This window comes from Rhinolophus sinicus, chromosome 14 (assembly GCF_057876585.1).
Source record: "Rhinolophus sinicus isolate RSI-liver-muscle chromosome 14, RSI-T2T, whole genome shotgun sequence".
NCBI classification, from domain to species: Eukaryota; Metazoa; Chordata; class Mammalia; order Chiroptera; family Rhinolophidae; genus Rhinolophus; species Rhinolophus sinicus.
In genome coordinates this window covers 130319525-130336061 of record NC_142514.1, presented here as the reverse complement: position 1 = coordinate 130336061, position 16537 = coordinate 130319525, and the positions used below count along the sequence as shown (strand labels likewise).

General features: G+C 41.6%; 1 protein-coding gene and 1 non-coding gene across 18 annotated transcripts in view; one reads left to right on the top strand and one right to left on the bottom strand.

Moving 5' to 3' along the window:
* Positions 1-13379, bottom strand: part of SYTL2 (synaptotagmin like 2) — a 104430-nt gene extending 91051 nt beyond the window's left edge. For 10 of the 17 annotated variants that reach the window (XR_012497454.2, XR_012497455.2, XM_019739596.3 and 7 more), the window contains exons 1-2: positions 13211-13379; positions 706-768 (exon numbers count right to left, since the gene is read on the bottom strand). The gene's annotated coding sequence lies outside the window, so the exon portion shown is untranslated. The remainder of the gene's footprint in view (positions 1-705; positions 769-13210) is intronic. The other 7 variants (XM_019739600.3, XM_074335644.2, XM_019739607.3 and 4 more) reach the window with 3 other exon arrangements.
* LOC141572638 (U6 spliceosomal RNA) lies at positions 2397-2500 on the top strand. The gene has a single exon (XR_012497946.1). It is a non-coding gene; the product is annotated as a U6 spliceosomal RNA (small nuclear RNA).
* Positions 13380-16537: the final 3158 nt, after the last annotated feature.

The window sequence follows — 16537 nt, the reverse complement described above, 5'->3', positions numbered from 1 at the left end:
CCTTCCTATAAAAGTCTTACATAGCAGCACCATCCCTACAAGTACCTGTTAACAAAAAGCTTGAAAAGATGTTTTTATCTCTAAGTCCAAACAAGTGCGCCTTCCTTCACCCTCAAATCCATCTTCTATACTTTTGGCAGTGTTACTGTCCTAAAGAGAAATTCAGTTATTTTACTCACAATATTGAGACACTTCCTTGCAGCATCCAAAGTAAAGAGCACGTTTTTAGCCTGGTTTCACCTCAGGGCTTCAACCCACCACATGAGCAACACCTCCAACCATAAATTACCTGCTTTAGGTGCCAACTCGGTGGTCTCTCCCTGTTGCCCTCCCTGCCTCCGCGCCATTGAATGTGAAAGCCCCTCAATCTCTGCTTTCTACCCCACCCTCTTCTCAATCTAGCAAACTCCTTCAGGGCCATCGCTTTACCTCATCTCTTACCTTCTAGTTTTCCCTGGCAGTTGCTCTCTCTGAAATCTCACAATGAGCTGTAGTTATTTCTACTAGAACATTTACCACTGTATCGTGATTACTTGAACATTGTTGCCCTTATTATGGGCATATTCTTGATCTTTTTTTAACCCCAGAATCTGGTTGTCAATTTCATGACTAGATGAAAAACCCAATAAAACAGTAAGGCAAATATCATCAACCCTCATTTTCTACTCATGGAAACTGAAGCATCTGTAAAGTTAAATGACTTACCGGAGTGCAGCTGGATAATGGTAAAGCTTGTACTGTAGGAACACTTCAGGGCCAAGAGGAAATCTAGAGGAAGAGAGACAGGGAAGAACAGATAAGGGAGGAGAGAGAGCGGGAAGGAAGGGAAGGAAACTGGCATTTACTAAATAGCTATTCTGTGTAAGACAATAGTGAACACTTTAATAGATTCATTATCTTATTTATTCTTGGGAGCCACTTGGTGAGAGATAGATTATAAATATAATTTTTTTTCAAAAAAGGAAACTGAGACTCAGAGAGGTTAAGTAACTTGCTCAGTCACACAACTAGTACGTGGATCCAAAGTTTAAAACTCAACATTGATTGCAAGGCCAAGTTTATTCTACCACAAAGTGGCCTCTATCGGAAACATGGGCTTCTAGACTCACACTTGCCCATGGACACAAGTCAGAAACACCTTCCCACCACAACCCCTCCCCCAGCTACTGTGCTTCATGACGTTCTGGCTTCTGACTGCTCCTCACAACTATGTTACCACGGGCAACTTATTTATTGGGTTGGTGCAAAAGTAATTGCGGTTCAAAAGGTTAAAAATAAATGGCAAAAACCGCAATTACTTTTGCACCAAACTAATAACTTGTCTTATTTTCCTTAATTTCTTCATCATGAAATGGGAAAAACAATAGTACCAAAAAACAGTGTCAATAATAGATTAGTGAGGATTAAATAAATGGATGTAGGTATAATGCATGGAACAGTGCCTGGTACATAGTAAATGCTCAATGAATATCAGATATCATCATCCTCACTCACTTGCCTCACAGGGTTGAAAAAGCAGTGTGAAACTACCAAACATAATTCAACATATTGCTTTAGCAACAAAAGATCAGACAAAATACTTTTAAAATAACGAGTAACATGACTCTTACATAACCCCCAAGCCTCATCATTGAAGTAGATCCATAGCACTTGCAGACTGAATGTCTGTGGTTTCAACTATTCACAAGTTACTTTGAATATGTGTCACATAGAAACTGTAGTTAAATCAAATATGGCACCAGACAGGTATGAAGTGGTGAGTCCTTGGCTAATGAGTCTTAGGCCAAACACCCAGCAACAGCATCCCAATCTGTTTTGGCTGGTTTTCATTAAATATATCACCTCATTTAATCCTCTGAACAACCTTGTGAGGCAGGTACAATCATTCCCATTCTACAGACACACTGAGGAAATGGTGTGCCCGGGCAGTAGTTGCAGTGAGAGTCTCAGGATGTACCCCAAACATGTCCCAACATGGTAGACCTGAAACAATCCTAGAATCCATTCCAAAAAGAATCAAAGAATCAAACTGAAAACTCAGACCCCATACTTCTAAAATGCAAATGACTAGTCTAAAATCAGCAGTGGTAAAGAATCTGCCATAAAAAAAAAAAAAAATCTAACATGCCACAGTTCAGTCATTCTCCCAGGGGACAGGAGTGGTTGAAGCCCTGATCTGACTGAGAAGCGGCTTGGGTTGGCCGAGATCCAGCCCATGCCCTCAGCCTCACAGCCCTGTGTTTTAATCAACTGACTCAGCCAGTGGCAGAAGAGCCCTGGAGCCTGTGGCCATGAGTAATGAGAGCACTAAACACATCTGTCTAATCAGAACCTGATGGGGTCAGTTCCGTCAAGACTAACAGTAAAACAATGCTTCTGCAAGAGAAAAAAAAAATGTCTGTGCTCGCTAAACATATACTAAAATTGGAACAATACAAAGAAGATTACATGGCCTCTGCACAAGGATGACACGCACATTCGTGAAGCCGTCCATATTTTTATTTCTCAACAGAAACTTTGCAGACCAGAAGAGTATGGCATGAAATATCCAAAGTAATGAAAAGTAAGGACCTACAACCAAGACTAATCTACCTAGCGAGACTATCATTTAAAATTGAAGGAGAGATAAAGAGCTTCCCAGACAAGAAAGAGCTAAAAGAATTCATTACCATCAGTATTACAAGAAATGTTAAAGGGACTTCTTTAAAAAGAATTGGGGAAAACAGATCCAAAATATGAACAATAAAATGGCAATACCTATGTACCTATGAATAATCACTTTAAATAGATCAAATGCTCCGATCAAAAGACATAAGGTAGCTGAATGAATAAGAAAACAAGAGCCATACATATGCTGTCTACAAGAAACACCTCAGATTGAAAGATACACATAGACTGAAAGGGATGGAAAAAGATATTTCATGCAAATGAAATGAAAAAAAGCTGCAGTCACAACACTTCTATCAGATAAAATAGACTTTAAAATGAAGAGTGTAATAAGTGACAAAGAAGGACATTAAATAATGATAAAGGGGTCAATCAAACAAGAGGATACAACTCTAGTAAACCTCTATGCACCCAATATAGGAGCACCTAAATATAAAAAGCAAATATTGACCGACAAAAAGGGAGAGATCAACAATAATACAATCATAGTAGGGGAATTTAACATCCCATTGACACCAATGGACAGGTGTTCCAGACAGAACATCAACAAAGAAAGAGCAACCTTAAATGACACACTAGACCAGATGAATTTAGTTGATATTTTTAGAGCATTCCACCCCAAAGTAGCAGAGTATACATTATTTTCAAGTGCACATGGAACATTTTCCAAGATAGACCACATGGGAGGGTACAAAAAAAGTCTCAATAAATTCAACAAGATTAAAATCATATCAAGTGTCCTCTCTGACTATAATGGTATAAAACTAGAAATCAATTATAAAACATACACACACACAAACACACACACACACACGCACATGGAGACTAAATGACATGCTACTACACAATGACTGGATTAACAATGAGATCAAGAAAGAAATCGAAATATACCTTGAGACAAATTAAAATGAAAACACAGTGATTCAAAATCTATGACACACAGTGAAAGCAGTCCTAAGAGAGAAATTCATAGCAATATAGGCCTACCTCAAGAAACAAGAAAAATCTCAAATAAACAATCTAACTTTACACTTAAAGTAACTAGAAAAAGAACAGTAAACAAAGCCCAAAGTGAGAAGGATGGAAGTAATAAGGATCAGAAGAGAAATAAACAACTTAGAGTCTAAAAAATGATACAAAAGATCGATGAAGCCAAGAGCTGGTTCTTTGAGAAGAAAAGCGAAACTGATAAGCCTTTAACCAGACTCATCATTAAAAAAAGAGAGAGGACCCAAATAAATAAAATCAGAAATAAAAGAGAAGTTACAGAAGACACCACAAAAATACCAAAAAATTTTAAGCAACTACTGAGCAATTATATGCCAATATATTAGACGATCTGAAAGAAATGGATAAATTCCTAGAAGCATACCATCTTCCAAGGCTGAATCAAGAAGAAACAGAATATCTGTACCAACTAATTACTACTAATGATATCGAATCAGTAATCAGCAAGCTCCCAACAAACAAAAGCACTGGACCAGATGGCTTCACAGGTGAATTTTACCAAACATTCCAAAAAGAATTAAGACCTATTCTTCTCAAACTACTCCAAAAAATTCAAGAGAAGGGGAGGCTCCCAAGTTCACTCTATGATGCCATAATTACCCTGATTCCAAAACCAGACAAAGACATTACAAAAATGAAAACTATAGGCCAATGTCCCTGATGAATATAGATGTAAAAATCCTCAACAAAATTTTAGCAAACCGAATTCAGCAATACATTAAAAAGACCATACATCATGATCAAGTGTGATTTATTCCTAGGATGCAAGATTGGTTCAATATCTGCAAATCAATTGACATAATACATCACATACAAAAATGAAAGATAAAAATCATATGAGCATATCAACAGGTGCAGAAAGAGCATTTGACAAAATCCATCATCCATTTATGATAAACTCTCAGCAAAGTGAAAATATAGGGAACATATCTCAATAGAATAAAGGCCATATATGACAAACCCACAGCTAATGTCATACTCAATGGGGAGAAGTTAAAACCTTTCTCCTTAAGATCAGGAACAAGACAAGGAAGTCCACTTTCACCACTTTTATTCAACATAGTATTGGAAGTCCTGGCCACAGCAATCCGACAAGAAAAAGAAATAAAAGGCACTTAAACTGGAAAAGAAGAAGTAAAACTGTCATTATTTGTAGATGACATGATACTATGTAGACAACCTGAAAGATTCCACCAAAAAAACTATTGATACTGATAAATGAATTCAGTAAACTAGTAGGATACCAAATTAATATTCAGAAATTGATTGCATTTTTATATACCGATAACAAACTATCAGAAAGGGAAATAAAGAAAACAATCCCATTTACAACTACATCAAAAAAATGAAAATACGGGGCCGACCCGGTGGCTCAGATGGTTGGAGCTCCATGCTCCTAACGCCAAAGGCTGCCGGTTCAATTCCCACATGGGCCAGTGGGCTCTCAACCACAAGGTTGCTGGTTCGATTCTTCAACTCCTGCAAGGGATGGTGGGCTGCGCTCCCTCCAACTAAGATTGAATGAATAGGGCACCTTAAGCTGATCTGCTGCTGAACTTCCGGATGGCTCAGTCAGTTGGAGCACGTCCTCTCAACCACAAGGATGCCAGTTCAACTCCTGCAAGGGATGGTGGTAGCCCCGCTACTAACAATGGCAACTGGACCTGGAGCTGAGCTGTGCCCTCCACAACTAAGATTGAAAGAACAATAACTTGACTTGGAAAAAGTCCTGAAAGTACACACTGTTCCCCAATAAAGTCCTGTTCCCCTTCCCCAATAAAATCTTTAATAAATAAATAAATAAAAATAAAAATACTTAGGAATAAATTTAACCAAGGAAGTGAAAGACCTGTACTCAGAAATAAAAGACATTGAAGAAACAAACTGAAGAAGATACAAATAAATGGAAGCATATACCATGCTCATGGATAGGAAGAATTAACATCATTAAAATGTCTGTACTACCCAAAGCAATCTACAGATTCAATGCAATCCTTATCAAAATACCAATGGCATTTTTCGCAGAATTAGGACAAATAATCCTAAAATTTATATGAAACCATAAAAGACCCCAAATAGCCATAGCAATCTTGAGAAAGAAGAACAAAGTTGGAAGTATCTTACAGTGTTTCTCGGAAAATAAGACCTAGGCGGACCATCAGCTCTAATTCGTCTTTTGGAGCAAAAATTAATATAAGACCTGGCCTTATATTATTTTATTATATTATATTATATTATATTATATTATATTATATTAGACCCGGTCTTATATTACATTAAAATAAGACCGGGTCTTATATTAATTTTTGCTCCAAAAGATGCATTAGAGCTGATGGTCGGCTAGGTCTTATTTTCGGGGAAACACGGCAGGCACTACCTGATATCAAACTATACTACAAGGCCATACCTAGTAATCAAAACAGCATGGTACTGGCATAAAAACAGACACATAGATCAATGAAACAGAATAGAGAGCCCAGAAATAAATCCATGCTTATATGGTCATTTAATCTGTGACAAAGGAGGCTAGACTATACAGTGGTGCTGGCAGGGCAGCTGGCTGGTTCAGTTGGTTAGAGTGCAGTGCTCATAACACCAGGGCCGCTGGTTCCATTCCCACAAGGGCCAGTGAGGTGTGCCCTCCACAACTAGATTGAAAACAACTTGACTGGGAGCTGATGGGTCCTGGAAAAACACACTGTTCCCCGATAAAAATTTTAAATAAATAAATAAATGGTACAGGGAAAACTAAACAGACACATGCAAAAAAAATGAAACTGGGCCACCTTCTTACTCCGTATTCAAGAAAAAACTCAAAATGGATTAAAGACTTAAATACAAGACCCAAAACCATAAAACTCTTAGAAGAAGACATAAGCAGTAAACTCTCCGACATTGCCCTTAGTAATATTTTTTTCTGATATATCTACTCGGACAAGGGAAACAAAAGAAAAAATAAACAAATAAGACTACATCATACGAAAAAAGTTTTTCACAGCAAAGGAAACCATCAACAAAATGAAAAGACAGCCTACTGAATAGGAGAAGATATCTGCCAATGATACATCTGATTCTGATAAGGAGTACATTCAAAATTTATAAAAACTCATACAACTCAACACCAAACAATCAAACTATCCAATTGAAAAATGGCAGAGGACCTAAATAGACATTTCTCCAAAGAGGACATACAGATGGCCAATAGACATATGAAAAGATGCTCAATGTCACTAATCATCAGAGAAAGGCAAATTAAAACCACAATGAGATATCACCTCATTCATACCTGTTAGGATGGCCATCATCAATGATTCAACAAACAAATGTTGGTGAGGATGTGGAGAAAAGGGAACTCTTGTACACTCTTTGTAAAATTGCAGATTGGTGCTGCCACTATGGAAAACAGCATGGAGATTACTCAATAAATTAAAAATAGAACTACCTTATGACCCAGCAAGTCCACTTCTGGGTATTTATCCAAAGAAATCTAAATCACTAATTCAAAAAGATATATGCACCCCTGTGTTCAATGCAGTACTATTCACAATAGCCAAGATATGGAAGCAACCCAAGTGCCCATCAATAGATGACTGGATAAAAAAGAAATGATACATATCTACAGTGGAATATTACTCAGCCATAAAATAGAATGAAATCTTACCATTTGCGACAACAGGGATGGACCTACAGGGCAGTATGCTAAGTGAAATGAGTCAGACAGAGACAAATACCATATGATCTCACTTATATGTGGAATCTAAAGAACAAAACAAACAAAACATCAGAAACAGACTCAGAACAAATTGATGGTTATCATATGGGAGGAGGTTGGAGGGCTGTGTGAAAAGATGAAGTGATTAAGAAATACAAACTGGAAAACCAATAAAATGAACCTAAGCCATCATAAAAAATAGTACAAATTGGTAGTTAACAAAATAGTCACAGGAATGTAAAGTGCAGCATAGGGAATATAGTCAATAATATTGTAATAATTATGTATAGTGCCAGGTGAATAGTAGACTTATCAGGGAATCACTTCATAAATTACAAGAATGTCTAGCCACTATGCTGCACACCTGAAACTAATATAAAATATTATTGAATGTCAACTAAAATTGAAAAATAAAAAGAGTATCCTAAAAGGGAAAAAAAAGAATTTCTTGATATAGGATGCACATTTTTTATTGCCCTCAGTGTGAATGTACCAGTTTGCACTCACAACATATTGTGTGTGTTTATGTGTACAAGTTTTAATAAAATTGATATCCTATTGCTTTAAAAAAAAAAAAGAAAAAGAAAAAGAAATGTCTATTCTACCCAGGAGTTAAGCAATGCATTTCTTTCTCCCTCTAACTCTGAATGCAGACTTGTGCAATTTTTACTGCCCCTCTGAAATATTTCTTGATATATTTTATGGAAAGAAGACTCATCTAGGAATAATAAGCCAGCTCTATTTCTACTAGTAACTGCACAATGTCTAGAAAGCATGACATTAGGAAATGCTTTTATTTTGGCCTTCTTTTATCTCTGTCATCATTACAAGGGATAATGCATATGAAAGTGTTTTTGGAGGTTTAGGTACTTTGCATATATGTAAAGGTATCACTGCAATCACAAGAGGGTCATTGCAACATAGTTCAGCAACTTCAGTCAGAAGAGAGATTCATTCATTTGTTCATTAAAAATACTTTACAAAGTTTCCATTGAGTATCAGGCAATTAAACCAAGTAGTCCAAGCCCTTGGGGGATCAATCTTCTCCCAAATTGGTCTTTTTATCTCCATAGCATTCCAACCACAACTGCACTCTCTTCTCCTGTCTCCCTCCCTCCCTCCGTCTCTCTCCCTCTTTCTCCCTCCCTCCCCCCCCTCCTTCTCTCCCTCTCCTAGAGTTCTGAGCCACTCGAGGGTGTACTTCTCCAGCATTCTGCAAGAGTCCTAGCACAGGAACAAGTCCCCAGTGGGCACTAAGGAAAAATGCCATATTTAAAAGGTGAGTACTTAGTACACGGCTTTATTACTGTAAATAATCTGCTTTCACTATACTTTTGTCAACCTACCTTCCCAAAAGTTGCCTGTAAGCAGTTCTCTCCTCCCAACAATCTAAGGAGGTTCTAGATTAGAAAATCATGAAGGGGCACCCAGAGCTGGAAGCAATATGAAGTAGGAACATTTTCTGACACCTGATTCATCTGGATGTAGTAATTTTCTACCAAACTTCCATTTGAGCAGATGTGAATGGAAAATAACCCAGAATCATAGATTTTTAAGATTGGAAGGAATCTTATCTGGTCCAACTCCCTCACTTTATAGATAAAGAAACCAAGGCTCAGGGAGAGGATATGTCTAACTCCAGGTTGCACAGCTTGTCTCTGAGGCAGGAGCAGAAGCCAAGCCACCTGTCTCCCAATTCAGGGCCTATTCCTCTCCCCCAGCTGCCAGGAGCTAGGCCTATGGGCAGCCCTTGCAGCAGTCAGTGGGTACGGGGACTCAGCCATGTCCCCACCAGTACACCCCTTTTCTAGCTGCTCTCTTAAGGCAGAAAGAGACAGCCCTCAGGAGCTCTGGGACTCCATGTGCAATGCAGAGCTCCCTTGAATGGCAAGACTGCTTTTATTCTGTGAAATGGGATCTTTTGTGTGTGTGTGTGTGTCCTTTTCTTCTGTTCAGGATAATGATGAAGGTCAATGAGATGCTAGCCATCAAATAATTCTATATTCTTTGAAGAAAACTTAAGAATATTTTCATCATAATTGAGTCCTACTAATGTTAAGTCCGAGAGTTGGATGCCAGCATTTTACAAAGACCGACATTGCTTTTAATCTTTCTACATCTAAACTTTTTAAAAGAACATAGCATACACATTTGCATGCAATGCAAGTAACAATAACACTGACACTTGGTCCTCACAGTGTCTGTTAGGGGAAGGTAGAAACACCTATGTCATTATCCCCAATTTATGGAAGAGAAAATCTGTTCAAGAAAGCTACCTGTCTTGCCCAAAGTCACACAGGTAATAAAATGCAACACTGTAGCACTGACCTTATCTAAGGCTCTCTCCGTCTTACTATGCAATTTAGCTTTAGGATTTTCTGCTCAAATTTTCCATATAACACCACCAAGAAGCGACCTTTTCTGCTGCAGTTGAAGCATTTAAGACACTTGAGTCACTTCAAAAGGAGCACAACTTGACCCTGCAACTTCAACAGCAGCCCCACAGCAGGGGCTTGTCTCTGCCAGAAACTAAAGGACACAGGTGAATTATGGGGGTGAACTTTGGGGTTCACAAACAGTATTAAATTTTATGATGTTTGTAATTATTCATAACGTTCTACATTCTTTCAAAAACAATCTGAGATGGCTTTTAGTTCTGACAATAATTCAATCAAAAGTAAGGGCTGTATTCATTTATTCATTTTTTTAAAAAATTACTCATCTAGATGCAGAGAAAAAGATTTGGAAGGCCACATCTCAAGTGTGAATGCACTGATTATTCATAGTAGTATTATTAATATTAATCTGTATCTATTTTACAATGAATATGTATAGCTTTGGTCATAAGAAAACAAACAACAATGATCTCACATATATGTGGAATCTAATAAAAGCTGAACTCATAGAAGCAGAAAGTAGAATGGTGGTTGCCAGAGGCTGGGGAGTAGGGGAAATGGGGCAACGTTTGTCAAAGGGTACAACCCGTTATAAGATGAATAAATTCTGAGGATCTAATATACAGTACAGTGACTATAGTTAACACTGTATTATACACTTACAAGTTGCTAAGAAAGTAAAATTTATTCTCACTACAAAAAATAATGGTAGCTCTATATGCATGTATCAAATCATCAGTGTATGCCTTAGTCTTATACAATGTTATGTGTCAATTATAGCTCAATAAATTTGGAAGGAGGACAAACATAAAGATTATTTTTGTTTTTAAAACACAGTCTTCTTTCTGCAAAGTGGGAAAAGGAGTTATCTCCACAAGCAGCTGGGAAGCTCGATTACTGTAAACCCAGAGAATGGAAAATGGAAAATGCAAACAATCCTCTACGTCTTCAGACCAGAACCTCTGCCCTGCTTCTCCATTTGGGTCTGCTCAGCCCCCCAAGAATATAAATCAATATGCCAGGACACCAAATTTACACAAAGATTTTTTGGGGGAAAAAGTTTATATACATAGATATGTATACAAACACACACACACACAAATCCGATGTATGAAATCAAATGAAAAATTGCATAAATCCTTACATCAATTTTCAGGCTTGCTGGGGCCAATCTGAATTACATGCCCTCGGCCAGCACTTGTCAGTCATTCGTCTCAGAAACTCTTCTATGGAAAACCTTGGGAAGCCCTAAGGCAAATAGTACCATCTGATTTCTCCCTCTTTTTGAGAGGGCAGCAACCTCATTAATTAAGTCACTTTTCCTGTTAGTTTTTATATATATATATATCTTTAAAAATTCTTTACAAACAGGTGGCAGCAAACGTGTTACCAGGGAAATCTGGAAGCCACAGGGGCCCAGTTCACCCAGCCTCCCTTGCCTGAGAAGGAGAACTGCCCGGCCTGGATGGTGGGGCCCAGGCTGCTCATGGGCAGCCTCACATTTTTGCAGGACAGCAGACCACTCTGCACAAGGTGCTAATTCATTCATTCCACAAGTGTTTATTGAGCTAAGCCTGAGAAAGACCTCTTAGGGGACAGTGGGATCATTCACAAGCCAACGGTTAGGGCTAACGGATCAGATGTGGACAATCAATCTTTCATTAGACCTCAAACCACCTCTAGGATAAAGCAAACAGGGCGCCTGCCCCACCCACTCACTAGCAGCTGGGAAGGATCAGGCAGACGTCCTAGCGCAGGACTGCTGCTTGCGAGAGGCCAAGGCGGTCACTGATGGCCACCAGAACCACAGAAACTCCTGTACCATAAATGACATAACACCTCTGAACACTCCGAACAGTGTCTAGCACCTAGTGAGAACTCAGCAGTCATTTCTGCTGTTACTACTCCAGCTTTCCCTTACACCAGGAACACCAAAAAAGTGGAAAGAACACAGGTTTTAGAATCAGAGAGACTGGATTTGAATCCCAGCTATGCCACTTACTAGCTATGTGACTAAGGGATGGGCTCTTTCTGAGCCTCCATTTCTCATTTGCAAAATGGGGTAATTAACAGTATACCATTCCTCACGTGGCTTGGTGAAAATTAAGGACATATATACAGAGTGCCTGGCCCACAAGTGCCCAATAAAACACAGTCAGTATTGCTACTGTCCTGGCCCCTTCTCGACCCCTCTTGATGGGTCCTGGAATATGATTTTACCTGGATACCACACTAAGGAAGAACTGCAGGATGAGGGAAGTGGTGGGTGGGTGGGTGGGGACTGCTGGAGACCTTCCACAGAAACCCATCAACGTCCCCAGTTGCTTTCAACCATCTTCCACTGTTTGGCTGCTCCATCCAACTGACAGCTGAAGCCACCGTTCCCCAGCTGGGAATGGCTGCCAAGAAGGCGACAGGAAACTGGACACTAGTTTGAATCCTACCTTTCAGTGTTTGTCTGTCTGTCTGAAGCCCCACTGGACTTCCTCTGCACATCCCTGCTAGTCTGTGTGGGTCAGGAGGCTGATTCATAGTCTGTTCTTATCTTGGCTTCCATCTCAACCCAGAGCCCAATGGTCTGGAAGCTGCTGGTCACAAACTAGCACTAAATAAAAATAAGGACTTTTCATTAAGACAGGAAGTGGAGCCCCTCAAAGTCACAGGGGATTTACAAAGGGAAGAGGGAGAAAAGGGAAAAGGAGGCAGGATGGGTTCAGAGAGGCCCACTTCCTCCATGCTGATGGAGCCCTCTGACTTAGCCGCTGAAGTGGTTGGTTTTTCACTTTAAAGGATGATAAATCCCATTCCTGTGACTTATAACTCAATGCGGGACAAGGTCTGAGTGTAGGAAGAGAATCCGAAACAAATCTGCTTATGTTCAAGCAGAAGTCATCAGCTCCCAAATCCCCCTTCCCAACACCCCACCTGTAGTCAGGTCCTACTAACACTCTGCCTTACTTCCCCTCAGCAATCTGGGGCAGGGAGTCTGCAGCCAGGTCCAGCCAGCAGCCAGCCCGAAGCCCAGGGTCAGTTCTCAAAAGCCCCAGGAAACAGGACAGCCCAGCAGAACCCCCGCCTACCCAGGCACCTCGGCTTCCTGGAGACTCGACTCTCCGGGCAGCGCAGCTAGCTGGCTCTTAAGTAGGTGGGAAACTGAGGAAGGGAGCTTGCCGGGTGCCAAAACGCAGTTCACGTTTTAGAACTCAGAAGACTAAAAAGCATCATTTCAACACCAACTCCCTCATTTAACAGAGGAGGAAACAGAGACCCAGAGAGGGAAGAAGGTTGCCCGAGGTAACACAGCGAGTGGGCAAAGAAGTCTACGCTACAACCCGGGAGTGCTGCTTTCACTCGCAGCCGGGCGGGGAGCGCGTCTCACCGCCTCCCTCGTCCTCTTGCCCGCAGACCCAAGCCGGATGGTACAAACCTTGCAACTCCGGGCGCGGCGCGTTACCTCCCTCGGGACTGGGCGCCGCGAACCTCCTCTGCCCGGCGGGGCGCTGACTGCTCTGCCCGGCTCGATCGCGGAACAGCCCAGGTGTCGCCCCACAGCTGTCAGTGCCGGGCGGTGCGTGCAGGCCCCTCCCGCGGGTGGTGACTGCAGAGCAGGGGCTGCTCCGGAGCGCGCGGGCCAATGGCGTTGCGCCCGCTCCCTTCCCCGCCCCGCCCCGCCCCGCCCTCGGGGCCCGCGGGCTCCAGCCCCCAGCCCTGCCCTTCGCCCACCCCTCCCCGCCCCCGCCGTTTTCTTTTTCCTCCTTGGCCATCACTGTTCATCACTGACCTTCTCAAGCATACTTTGCCCCGAAACAACTTTTTTACTGAGCAGATAAAGAATGCTACGCTGTTAGGTTGTGACCACTGTGCGTTAGGGAACCTTGGAGCCCGAGAGCGTGGCGCACGAGGGGGCAGCCCCTCCACTCATTCTGGGATCTGCCACCAGCAGGGAAAGGGGCGCGGAGTGGTGTGGAGCCTCGTGAGCAAGCTGCTGTAACCGCTCCGGGCATCCGTTGCCTCACGAGTAAAATAGATTAAAAAAAAAAAAAAAAAAAGACCTCAGATTGTTGAGGCGATTAAGTGAAGTGGTGCTTTAAAGTACTATAGTAACACCTCATAAATGGCGAGGTGTACGGCCTGAGCCACCCAATGGCTGTGCAGTGAGGACTGGTGCAATGCTGGAAGGTGCTGGCTGGTGGGGAAGCCGGCACTCCTCTAAATACAATATTGTATAGAGCCAATTATAAAAAGTTACTGATGATGGGGCTAGCCCAGGCAAACTTCCGAAATTGGTAAACCTTAAAGCCTTCTGCTTCTCCATCATCTCCCCAATTAGTGTTTTCCATCCAGCTGAGGGTGGCCCAACGTCTGCCTCCGGTTCTTCCAAAGACCTTCCTTCTCCCAGGTTTACAAATGTGGATCTCCAAGGGCCTCATTCAGTGCTGGGTACAAGACTGCTAACCTGACCTAATCCTTGCACTGTTCATGTGCGTGTTCTGGCTTTCACCCAATTCTGAGTCTACCGTGTCCCTGTGTAAGGTATGCACAGGTATGCAAAAGAAGATTAAGCCTTTCACCCTGCCTTTGAAGAGACAAATTTGTAAATAATTTCAGTTTAGGGTAATAACTGCCATACTAGGTGTACAACGTGTTGTATATAGAGTCCCACACTGGGAGAGAAGGGCAATAAAAGCTTAACAAGGTGTGAGCAAGTCTTGAAGGGGGGCTATAACTTAGGTGAGATGGAAACTGGAGAGACTAGTGGGTGCAGGGAGACAGGGAAGACATAGAGATGCCTGTCATAGGTCGTGACTGTTGCACAGGGTGAAGCTAGGGAGATAGGTAGACAGATAGATACAGGAAGAGTAGCCGCGTTGCCTTGCTGAGGGAAGCGGCTGTATCCTGTTGGTGATGGCTGCTGCTGAATGATTTCAAGCGGAGGAGTGGCATGACCTCATTTGCTTTGGTACCTCACTTTCAGTGTTGGTTATCTCCTCCAGCCTGGAGGGCAGACACTGGCTCTTGCTCACCTGTGGTTGCCTTGAGTCACCTGGTACTTGGCTTTGAAAGAGCTCAATGCTTGCTACTCCCAGTGTCACTCCTCCCCAGGAAACGAACAGCAACTCCTCCTACCAACTCCGGGCGGGTCCAAGGATTGTCACTTTAGACTCTGTGGCAGGCAGGTGGGGACCCTCAACTTGTCCAAAAAACTTGTATGGCTCAGAGGTTAAAAGCTGGAGATGTGATGTCAAATGGCCAAGATTCAACTACTGGCCCCACCACTTTCTAACAGGTCTTTAGGCCAGTTACTTAACTTCTCTGTGCCGCAGTTTGCTCATTTGTTGAAGCGATGATGATAATGTCCCTCTCACTATGGCTGCTGTGAAAGTTAAAACGGGAAAGTGCCTGTGTTTAGCAGAGTGCCTTGTGCACAGATAGTACTGGATAAATCTTAGCATGATCATATCAAATCATCAGTGGCTTGTTCCTCTTAACCTATAGTAGATTGCCACTCTTCAAAATGGTTTGCTTGTAAGTGACACTTAAATTTCACAGAATTCTCTGTTGATAAAGACAAGTGATGAAGGCTAGTGCAGTGCAGCAGTTAAACGTACAGACTTTGGTGCGCGTCCCAACTCCACCAGTAAACTAGCTGGGTGACTTTGGACAAGTCACTTGACCTCTTTAAACCTCTGTCCCTCTTCTATAAAATAGAAATAGTAATATTACCAGTCCATGTAAGGGAGATGCTGTAATACATATAGCACATTGCTTGGCCCAAGGTAAAATCTCAATAAACGTTAGCTAATAGTATGATAAGGGTTAAAAGAGAGGTCTTTCTTATACTTTTGGGAAAGGGAAAAGTAATCTAACAGTAATGCATTGGAAGGGGGAAGTGTAATCCCGGAAGAACACTAAGCCTAAATGTTAAGATTGGTTCTGGATCTGTGAAAATTGACTGGGTCAAGGAGTACAAGTGAGCTTAGAAACCCACAGGTGGAGCATGGGCCTGAAGGAATTTTCTAGTTGGAAGTGGGTTCTTTAAATTTGGAAACCCTGTCTGAACACAGAAAAAAAATTCTTGCAACTCTATGGAACTGAAAATAGAGGGTTGTTTGCAGGGTCACATATGATGTTTCTCTGAGCTGTCCTGGAATGGTAAAATGCCAGAAGGCTGGTGCTTTCAAATGAGAATCTGCGATTTAACCCCTAACACCACCCAGCTGTGACTTTGTAGAGTCATAGGCGCATTGCCAAGTTGTTTAGTTTTATAAGCTAGTTAGTAGGAAATATTTACTTGTGGAATAGCCTAGGTGTGGTTCCTTCAGGCTTAAAATAGTCTCCCCTCGATTTCTGACCCATAGAAACCTTCTCATGCATCCAGGCCTGGGACAAATGTCACAAGATTCTGCCCTCCTATGTTGAATGACTTGATCCTTCAAACCTCTCCAACTCCCACAATGTATTCCTCAAGCCTTTTCTGTCTTTACAGTTAGTTGTGACAGGATAGGCCACTCCCCAACAGTGTTAAAACTCATCCAATTCAGGGATCCCTTTTCTCTCTGTATTTCTTCTCACCACCCCCATCCTTCCCCCAACCCCATCTCTACCCTAAATGACTTGTATGCCATTGGCACTCAATAAATGCTTGTTAAATTGCATTGGCAGGCAGGTCTCTCACAGTAAAAATGTGACAGAGAGCAGCTCTTTTGCCTCCATGGAAAAGTAAAAACAACTTCCTTGTGAAGACGTGACGGTG